At 37.6% G+C, this 11,481-nt stretch overlaps 1 protein-coding gene and 1 long non-coding RNA gene across 3 annotated transcripts in view; one reads left to right on the top strand and one right to left on the bottom strand.

Annotated features, from left to right (window-relative positions):
* LOC309619052 overlaps positions 1–11,481 on the bottom strand; it is a 373,591-nt gene that overhangs the window by 344,719 nt on the left and 17,391 nt on the right. The gene's annotated exons all lie outside the window — the stretch shown is intronic.
* SMURF2 (SMAD specific E3 ubiquitin protein ligase 2) overlaps positions 1–11,481 on the top strand; it is a 117,809-nt gene that overhangs the window by 39,770 nt on the left and 66,558 nt on the right. The gene's annotated exons all lie outside the window — the stretch shown is intronic.

Here is an 11,481-nt window from a genome sequence, read left to right on the forward strand (position 1 = left end):
AGCTGGAAGAAAACCCAGATCTCTCAGACCGTTAAAATAGTGATAGTCCAACATACTGAGAGCATCATTCATTCAGTACAGAAATATTTATTGAGTATTTGGTATATGTCAGGCACTGTAGTAGGAGAATAGGTGTTAAGAAGACATTATCTTTATTTCTAAGGTAGCTACAGTGTGGTATTTCAAAATATTTTGGTAAGTGCAGTGGTAGAAATAAACACAGTACTGTAAGAAGACTAAGAAAGGAAAACCAAACTTGGCCAGGTCAGTAGAGGCCTGAGTTAGGTGCTAAGGATCACTTTCTGCTGGGACATGATGATTGTGTTCAGTTTTTAAGGATTTGTAGGATTTCGGACTTCCCTGGCGGTCCAATGGTTAAGACTTCGCCTTCCAATGCAGGGCGTGCCAGTTCAGTCCCTGGTTGGGGAGCTAAGATCCCACATGCCTCGTGGCCAAAAAACCAAAACATAAAACAGAAGCAATATTGTACCAAATTAAATAAAGACTTAAAAAAAAAAATAAAAGGATTAGTAGGATTTAGCCAGATGTGTAAGTTGGGGTAGAGAAGGAGGCATTCTGTATTGAAGGAGTATAGTGGCTGAAGGGTACGTTTGAGTGTATGAGACTAAGCTGGAGAAGATGGTGTTCAGGCCCCAAATTATAAAGTACCATGTGTACTGGGGTGTTTTGGCAAGCCACTGAAGAATTTTAAGCAAGTAAGTGATATAGTCTGAGTTCTGTTTTAGAAAGTTTACTATAGAAGGTGTATGGATGATGGATAAAGATTAATTTCTCAACTGTCTCTAAACTGTGTGGTTTGGTAATGCTGTTAAAATTGAGGGGGAAACAGCTGAATCAGAATTTAATAGTGGGGAGAACCCTAGAAACAGTTACTAAAGAGAACAGTGAAGACTATTCGAGACCAAAAAAGTGAGCACTGAATGAAGAAATTTTACTGCCAAGCAGGGAACCTGATCTAGCACAGAGCCTAGGTAGGCTCTGGAGGACATTGTTAGGGGAAGGAGAAATGGAGTTGGTCTTTCAAGGCCAAAAGACCACGAGATATCCTGTTCTGTATTAGGAAAGCAAAGTCTCTGAGTGTTGTTGATAGGCTGGTGATAATAGGTATTTGTTGGTCAGATAAGCAGTGGACTGGCCATAAGTAGTCTGTGTATGTGTCTTGAGTATATATGTATGTGCCTGTCTTCAGATTATGGCATGTAGCTAGCTGCCAGTGCACAGGCTAACCTGTAAACATGTGTTTTAACTGTACCAGGAACTAAACATAGTTAAGGTCAGTTTCACTGTACTAAGAGAAAACAACAATCACTTGGTATTTGAATTAAACCACCAGAAGAATACTGTAACAATTATTTTTTAAAAAGAACATATTATTCTGTGTTTTGTTCCAGTATCTTATGCAGAAACTGTCTATATATGTAGTTAATAGCTTGATCTGTGATGCTGGGGCAAATTGTAAGTTTCTTGGAGTCATCTGCTTCTGGAGTCCTTTTAATTAGACTCGGTTTAATTAGTCTCGGTTTAAGGTCACTCAGGGGCATGGAAATCCACTGGTCTGGATTAGTAGCTTGTTTTCACTGTGACACACAAACCCATGCATCAGCACCTCGAAGCTGACTGTTGTAGCTTGACAGGAGGTCCTGAAATGGTCCCTTTAGGTAAGGTCCTTTCCAGAGAGGAAAGGTAACTTAATACTTGTTGGGTGAAAGACTGGGTAAATCAGGTATTTAGTGAGATTTGCATGTAAGAGAGATTTGCATAAGCTTTTAGTGGAGTTGTATCCCGGTTTTGTTGGGCATATTGTTATGATTTCATAAAGAGAGAAAGTCTTTGTCAGCTATGAGGGAACAATTGCATGGCCATTATTGATAGTGGCAAAACTTTAGGTTAGGAAAAATGAAAGTTTTCTGAAACTTTGGGGATAATTTAACAGTGGAGTTTCTGTGTTTAGAGAAGGATATTACAAAGTTTCTGTTTAACTACTCCAGTGAAATGAATTCCTTGATTATTTGATAGGAAGGTAGGGCCCCATGTTTCATTAAGCAGTGAACTTGCTTCAGTGCCTTCATGTTCGATGGTAACACCGTACCCTGCACAGGGAATACCTTTGTCATTTTTAAGATAAGTCCTTCCACAAACAATATGAAATCAGATTTGACAAAAGGGGTTATCTGTAGGATCGGAGCTGGGCATAATTTATTTTTGAATTATTGTTAAACAGTCATGTAGTTCCCCATCTTCTGAAGAGGCGGTAGGGTTGCATTATTAGGTTTTGAACAAAGTTGAAGAGTGATACACAAATTTAAAAAAAATCAACTTCATGAGAGGTAAGATGGTTGACAGAGTGCTGGACGTTGCTTAGAAGTAACAAGAATTGCGTAACATGTCGGACCCATCAAGTGAGTGGAGAGGGTGCCACCAAATGCAGAGGGGGTATATCTCAATAAGCAATAGGCTTCTGGTGTGGACAGTGCTGTTAAATTACTTATGGATGGACCTAGAGATTATCATACTAAGTGAAGTAAGTCAGACAGAGAAAGACAAATATTGTATGATATCCCTTATACATGGAATCTAAAAAAATACAAATGAACTTATTTACAAAACAGAAATAGACTCACAGACATAGAAAACAAACTTATGGTTACCAAAGCGTGGGGGGGGGGGTAAATTAGGAATTTGAGATTAACATATCCACGCTACTATATATAAAATAGATAACCAACAAGAACCTACTGTATAGCACAGGGAACTGTACTCAGTATCTTGTAATAACCTGTATTGGAAAAGAATCTGAAAAAGAATATATATATATATATATATATGTATATATATGTATATATATGTATATGTATATTATGTATAACTGAATCACTTTGCTGTACATCTGAAACTAACACAACATTGTAAATCAACTATATTTCAGTAAAAATTTAAAAAATTACTTATGGAAGGAATGGAGCATAGGGAAATGTTTGCTTAAGAGCCACTGGGAGTCTGAGGATCACAGTTCTATTGATTGCCCTGAGATCTTGAATAAATCTGTAGTCTTTTCCATTAGATTTCTGAAGGAGCAATAGGGGAGTATGACAAAAGACACTAAGTCTTTGTTCTAGTTAATACTCAATATGAGATTTATTCCTGATAATCACTTCAGATTTAAATGGATATTGGAGTAACCTGAAGCATGGTTTTGTAAGGATCAATTTGAACTCTTTAAAAGTCAGCACCATGTATTCTGCCTGTGCCAGTAAAATCTTTAGCTCAAAGGGTACAGGCTGGTTTAGGAGAGGCCAATATGTGCAAGAAAACGAGGGTGTCTAGGGCTGCTACAATTTGGGTTTGTGTACACTTTTCATTTGGGATCTCTAAAATATATATGCCTTCTGTAGAGCATTTAATTTGATGATGCTACCTACGTAATAATCCTCAACCTAGTAAGTTATCCAGAGCAGAGATTACACTGTAGGAAGGTATCTTCCTTTTCTAATAGACTAATTGAAATTGGTAAACGTTGGGAGACTGGGAAGATAATAGGGTTATTGGTGATACCAACCGCTGTTATTCTCTTAGTACTATGAGGAAGAGTAGAAAGGAATTTAAGGTAGAAACAGAAAGCCCTGTACCCAGGAATTTGCAGGCCTGTTCCTCAACAGAAAATTCATTTTGTCTAGTAGCAGCAGAGAGTATAATAGGGTATTGTTGAGATGCTCAGAGATATGTCATTACCATGCATCTCTAACTTGGCTTGTTGAACTCCTTTCTCAGTTTTTAAGGGATAGTCACTTTTCTAGCACCTGAACTCTTTATGGATTCAACAAACCCCCTCGGACAGTTCTTTCCCTTATCTGTCATAGGAGGGAATGTTAGACTTCGAGTAAGTTGTTTAATTTGAAGGGGACTTGTGGTTTTATTTTTTTTTTCCTTTCATTCTTTTAGAGTTGTTTGACAATTTTCTGTTGTAATCCAGATAAATAATCTCTTTGCTAATCCACTGACATTCTTCTCACTAATCTGGTTATTTCTGGTTTAAATCCGTTAAAAGGCTCAGGAGATCCTGTAGTGGTCTGCCTCTTGGTCTATGTTAAAGTATTTCCTAAAAGTTTCTAAAATTTCTGATTATGAATAATTTTGCTTGTAATTTTGGATTTTGGTCCAATCTACTTTGGTAAAAAAGGCTTCTGCGCTGGCCAGAAGCAAACACTTTCCTGTGTCTTTAGCTTTCTTTAAAGTTTGTTCTGATTTGTGGTACTCTGATCTGCATTAAGGACCCCAACCAGTTTTTTCGAACCACCTTTGACCTTCTGTTGAGTAAACTAATAGTCTGTATAAGCTTGTGAAGTTCTGGAAAGTCAGAGCGGTATAGGTATCTAAAAGTAAACTCCTCAGAAAACCTTTGGTTTTCAGTGGGCATGGGGATTCTGTCTGACCAAAGTTTGAAAGCAACAGTATGACCTTCTTTTGAAGAGTGGGGTGGGTAACTCCATGATGGAAATTGTGATTGTCTGTCCCTTACTGTGTGGGTGCTCAGCAAGAGGGGAGGAGATAGGACCATGACACCTAAGGGAGGAAGATATTAGGGGAAACCCATGATAATAAAGAAGTTGTGAGAGAAGCATGAGGTCTTCATCTGAAGAGTCAGTACATTAGGATTCTGGAAGATGGGATAAAGGCCAAACTTCGGAGGCAGGAAGTCAGGAACAGAGAAGAAGCTGCCTTTTCTTTAGTGTTTGCCAGGGACTCCTTCAAGGAAGTTAATTTTGAGTTTCTGAGGCATTTAGATGTCTTGGTGTATCAGTTTAAGAAGGCAAACTGTTGCCTTGGGGGCAAGCCCTTGCTGAAATCATAAGTTCCCCAAAGTGGCTGCTGCAGTTATAAACTATCCTTGGTGTAATTATGCCGTATTATTAGACGTGTATATGAACTTGGACTTTAATGAATGTACATATACTTGATTCTTTGAATTGACAGTCCTACAACAAATACCAAGAAGGAGATTGTTTTACCATTTGGTAGACAAATGTATACAGAGTAACTAGGCAGTTGAGAGAGACCCAGTAGTCTAGTATGTGCAGTCCTTGAATCTGGTCTAAACCATGAGTTTTCTGAGGAATCACTTTGACAAGACATAGGTGGACTAACAACAGAATATATATAGACTAGATCCCCTCTGTGTCACTCAAGAAAGAGACCAAACTTCTTCTACTCATGAGAAACCAGGTAGCTCTGAGCCAGAATAAACAGAACCTTTGAGACAGGACCGAACAAACTCAGAGCTGAAATCAGCTGAGTCACCATCAGAAGGTGCCAAAAACGTGCTAAATTCTGGGCTCTGTAGGTTCTTAAGTGTCAGTGGTCTGTCAGCTTCACTGGGTATTTCAATCATATGATCTCTGTGGGACCCCCAAACTGTTAAAGAAAGCACAACAACTATAAGAGACCAAAGGTTGTGCACTAAGTGAAATAGCTTTATTGCTAAGCATGGAACCTGATCCAGCCCGGGAGTCTATAAGTAGATCCTGAGGGATGGCTTCAGGGCAGGAGAAATGGGGTAGGTCCTTTAAAGCCAAAAACCATGAATTATCTTTGTTTCGAAGTAGAAGAGCCAGATCTTTGAGTGTTGTTGATTGGCTGGTGATATCTGGATTTGTTGGTTGGTAAGCATTGGACTGGCTGGAGGTAGTCTGTAGCATACATGTGGTATGGAATTATGATGTCTAACTGCCTCTATTTTCTATGTAGTATGTCCAAGTTAAGATTATGTCACTCAGCTGCTACATTGGCATCAGTAGGGGAGGTGGCCAGGTTAAGGTTTACCAGATTTAGTAGTTGTCTGGATATGAGGGTGTGGGTGTTAGGAGAGAGGTCTGGGTATGGTATAGACTTTGAAAGGTGGTCTAGTAGAGAAAAATGCCTGCTTTCATGGGTCTTAATCTGTTCTTAACTCATCTAATGGTGTTCTAATTATCTGTTGATGTTCAATAAACCACCCCAAAACTTAGTGGCTTGAAGCAACAACATTTAGTTTGCTCGAGAATTTGTAATTTGTTCAGGACTTGGCAGGGTCAGCTTGTCTGTTCCACTCAGCATCAGCTGGGGTGTTTCAAGGGCTGGGGCCTACATTATCTGAAGGTTTATTCACTGATATTTCTGGCAGTTCAGCTGTCTGTCAGCTGGGATCTTAGCTGGGACTCTCAACTGAAATTCCCAGCAGTGGCCTCTCTACGTGGCCTGGGTCAGTTCCAAGGTGAGTACCCAGAGAGAGCCAGATCACCTCCCAAGGCCCCACCTCCAAATACTATCGCATTGGAGATTAGGTTTCAACATACAAATTTTGGAGGGACACAAGCATTTAGTCTATAACATACCCATTTTTCAACTATACCAAAGTTTCATACCTAAAATAACATCTTAATTTCCATAAAAGAACACCTTACTAAAAATAAAACATCGTTATCTAGGATTTTCCAAATGTGGAAGTAAAGGTTTATGAACTATAAATAATGAAACAGTATGGCTTTTCATTTTTTACAGATTTTATTACGGTGCCTGTCACATTTTAGTCACTGTAATAGATACTCTTGAGGATAATAGACCTAGTAACCCTTTGAAACAAAAATCCTAAATATTCTGACCTTGCAGGATAAATGATCTGAATATTACACTATATGTAAAAGTGCTTATGCACCTGGATTTTTCCAGTGGCCCAGAGAGCTTTCAGAGAATGAGTTTCTCCAGCTTTGTCTAGGTATGGTGGATTATATGTGTAGGTTTCAGTGGAGAACGTGCTTTTTGGAATGACTTTTCATAGAAAAGAATTTGTACCTTAGCTGTAATCTAGAGGTTGTTTGTTTTTGAAGGGAATACAGGTATGTCTTTCATGTATAATTTAGTTATTCCTAAATGTTTTTCTTTTGTGTTTAATTAAATCTAGATACAGATTTTGTCTTATTTTGTAGATATAATTTTTTTTAAGTTTTTTTTTTTTTTTTGATGTGGACCATTTTTAAAGTCTTTATTGAATCTGTTACAGTATTACTTCTATTTTCTATTTTGGTTTTTTGGCTGCGAGACATGTGGGATCTTAGCTCCCCAACCAGGGATTGAACCGTACCCCCTGCATTGGAAGGAGGAGTCTTAACTACTGGATGCCAGGGAAGTCCCTGTAGATATGATTTTTTTTTTTTTTTTTTCATGACAAGATGAAATTGTTTTCAGGTAGGTTTCTAAAACAGATTCTTCTTTATGTTAATTAGTAATTTGAATGAAAAAGCCTGTGCTCTTTAAAAAATCAAGGTGAATGTGTGAAATAAACTTTAGGTAAAAGTTCCAAAGTGTACTTGAAAAACATGGATATGTAAGGACCCTATGTTACTATTTTAATGTGTTTCTTAACTTAGAATCCTTTGGAAGAGGATGTGGATGAGCTTCTGAGTTTCCATAAACCCTTTAATGTATGTCTGTGTGTGTGTGTGTGTGTGTGTGTGTGTGTGTGTGTGTGTGTGTGTGTCTGTAAGTACACGTTTTCATCAGATTTTCGAAGTGGCCCTTTACCACCACCATCGCATCCCCCTAAAAGTTAAGAACACTACTCTACGGCTGTGGTTTTCAAAGTGTGGTACAGAGACCAGCAGCAGCAGCGTCACCTGGGAATTTAGTCCTGGGACCCCCACTCCCAGAGAGGAGAGTCTATGTATGTTGGCCCTAATCTATAGTAACCTACATGATCTACACTGATGTTAATTTGCTGACAGGATTTTAGAACAGAGATATCTGTTGAATACAAAATTCTGTAAGCATATTCATATGTTCTTGTCTGCATGGCAGTTTTATTTAACACAAATACTGTTCTGTTGATATTTAAGATTGGAACTAATATTTGAAAACATTTTGATTTATAAAATGTTAATGACTTTTGGGTTTAACATATTTTTACTTTTGGTTAAGTGCCTTTTGCTTTGAGAGTGTTTTGGTTAGCGTTGTAGATTACCTTTATTCTAATGAAGCCAGTTTTGGTTGCAAGTAACAGGAAAACAACCCACTCAGACTAACTTAACCCAAAAGAGACATTATTGGGAGGATACAGTTTTCGTACCGGAGGGGAATGTGCAGCCTGGCTTTAAGTGAGACAGGATCCAGGAAATGGAAAGCCTCAGGAACTTAGACAGCTGTTCCCAGTGGCCCCCTCAGGCCATTTAGAACTCTTCTGTTTCTAAGTGGTATGCTTCCTTCTTTGTAGTGGCTCTGACTCCCAATGCTAGTTTCACAGGAGAGAGGATCCGACTGGATGGATCATTGCGGACACGGTGGCTGCTCATCATCCAGTCAGCTGTGATCAGGATCACACTTTTCTTCTATGGCTCATGCTGTAGCTATAGATTACATTTTATTGAGGTAATATAATTTAATAGCATTTTGATATCCTGTTAAGGTTAAAGTAGAACTACATGACTTGCATTTTGGTTAGTAGTGAGTAGTTTTCTTTTTCTCTCCAGTAACTTTTTCTAAAAAATAAGCCATCAAAAACTATTTAGTGAATATTGTAATTATATTGTAGATATAAAGTTGTTTAGTAGGACCATTCCATTATAATCTTGACTTATTTTTGCATGTGTTTGGATAGGCTGTGGAAACATGCCTTCAAATTATAATCAAACAGTGTACACATAAGACAGTATATGTTTAGCTTATGCTTTTTCCTTTTACGTATTACAGATTTATAAAAAGATATTGGTAGGTTTCAGATGCTTTATTTTACATACATACCTACTTGGTGTTTGAGGGGGCATTTTGTGTAAACAGGTATCAGTAGATTTTTGGCACTTTCATTGTCAATTTTTCTTCTGCTGCCAGTGTTGATAAGGATTTGGCATTATGCCTTTCATTTAAACTCTACATAGAAAGTTAAAATGATCATTTGAATAGAACTTGGACGGGATGATGTAAATGGCAGTATGCCATTACAGAAAGAATCTAGGAAATGCATTAGTCCTATTGGAAATTTTACTGGGGAATACTTAACAATCTTTGGGCTTGCTGTGGAATAAGAGGGAGGAGCAGTGGAAAAAGGAAGCCTTTTGTTTACTGTAAGACAATGCAGTGAATTAGAGAGAGTGATGTTAGAACAGGAGTCTAAACATGACAAATCTACGCAGATTCCATTGGAATGGCGAGTTATATTGTGGCTCAATCCTGAGCCCTCTTGTGGAGCTTCAGAATTTCTAAGATTTCAATATTTTTAGTAGTTATTGAATGTGTACTCTGTGCATGGTTTTCTAAGCTCTGGGGATGCAATGGAGATCAAAAAACAAGTTCTTAGCCTCCTGGAGTTTAATGTTATGGTAGGGGAAGACCTTAGGAACTGAAGGGTTAGTTAGCTTAACTAATTTTTTATATTTGAAAAATGTGGGTCTTTATTGATGTTTAAATGTGATAATCCCAGGGTTCCTTGGAGAAATGACCAATTCTAGGGCTGGGGCAGGGAACATGCAAGACGAGCCTAGAGCATTTTCTAGTGTCAGAAAGTACAGAAGTGTGCCCCTTCTCACGTCAGTCATGTGGGTATGTCAAAGGATCACAGGAACCAACTGAAAGAGCTCCTAATGGCTAAAGCTGGCACAGTTTGAACAAGAAAATAAAGTAGTATTGGATTATAACCCAGCATATAAAATAAATATTTTTATGAGTCCATACTCATATATGATACATAAATAAATGGAGGAGGATAGATACATTTCCTATGCAGAATTATAAATAATTTATGTAGATATTCCAGTTTTAAGGAGGGGGAGAATAACTCCCTGGTCCTTAAGTGTGGGTTGCACATAGTGATTTCCTCCAAAGAGTACAGTATGGAAAGGAGGATAAAAGAGTACCTTTACAGTGGAGAAACCTTACAAACATTACTTCAGCCAGGTCAAGGTTAATATCAACAGTGATAACTCATGCTGATAATATATACCCTTGATATGGTGTTATGAGAATGAGACCTTTATTTTTGTGGTCTTCCTCCCAACAACCCTTAAACCCAGAATAATCATGAGAAATCAGACAAATTCAGTAGAGTGGCATTCTACAAAATACCTGACCAGTATTCCTCAAAACTGTCAAGGTCATGAATAACAATAACAAAGTCTGAGAAGCTATCACATCCAAGAGGAGCCTAAGGAGACATGATGACTAAATGAAATATGGTACCCTCGGTGGGATCTTGGAACAGATAAAAGACATTATGTGAAAACTAAGGAAATCTGAATAAAATGTGAACTTATTTAATAATGTATCAATATTGGTTCATTAAATTGTGAGAAATATACTAATGTAAAATGTTAAGAATAGGATAAATGGGTGTGGAATGTATAAGAATACTGGACTATCTTTATAACTTTTCTGTAAATCAGTTTATTCTAAAATAAAAGTTTATTAAATTTAGTAATTCCCAGTCAACCTTGGAAATATTTCAAAAACATGAAGTTATAAGGAATTATTTTCTTATAATTACAGTGCTTTTTATAGTTGCAGTCTTCTTTCTTATTTATGCTGGTGGCCTGTGTTTACAAACGGAGCCTATTTGGGAAACTAAATATTTTTGGCACTTTACTCTGTTAGAGTAGGTCATCAGGTACTTGAGTGACTACAGTTTTTAGAGCCTGGAAGAATGCAGAAGACCTGGGAGCTTATCCTTATTTGCACTGTTCTAAAAATAGGTTAATAAATTTGGATAATATCATGTGACAGTATACCTTTTTATTGTGTATGAGAGAGAAAGCTCAATGAGATCTGTTATTAGGAAAGGGCCCCAGTAGGTAGTTGGGCCCTCTGGTAAAACAGAGTGCTTACAATTAGTTGAGGAAGCCATCCTGACTTAAAAAGATTTTTTGAACAAAAATTAGGCTAAAGGAATCAAGGAGTGAGTTTTGTTTTATTATTTACCTTTTAGTTTGCTCATCCTTATGCCTTGTCAGTGGTTTTTGGAAGATTTTCATTGATTCAGCAAGTATTTGAGTGCATATAATATAATAAACTGTAGGAGAGAGAAAAATAAGCCAAACTTTGTCTTCAAGAAATTTACAGCTTAATGGGACATAAAGGGAAGGGTTAGACATCGTGTGAGTATGTTTAATACAAGCAAAATGAGAAGGAACATTCAAAACAAGTAGACCCAGTATTGGAAGCGCACAGGAAGGGAGAGATCAAAATCAGATTGTGAGAAAGAAGGAGAAATCAGAAAAGTTATCACATGGAGTTGAAATTTGATGAATGGATAAGATTTTGAGGGTCAGTAGTTAGAATAGGGACTTCCCTGGCATTCCAGTGGTTAAGACTCTGTGCTTCCAATGCAAGGGGCGCGGGTTCGATCCCTGGTTGGGGAACTAAGATCCTACATGTCACATGGTACAGCCAAAAAAAAAAAAAAAAAAAAAAAATTCCCAGTAGTTAGAATAATAGCACTTGGGGTGG

This window comes from Balaenoptera borealis (assembly GCF_965194805.1).
Source record: "Balaenoptera borealis genome assembly, chromosome: 20".
NCBI classification, from domain to species: Eukaryota; Metazoa; Chordata; class Mammalia; order Artiodactyla; family Balaenopteridae; genus Balaenoptera; species Balaenoptera borealis.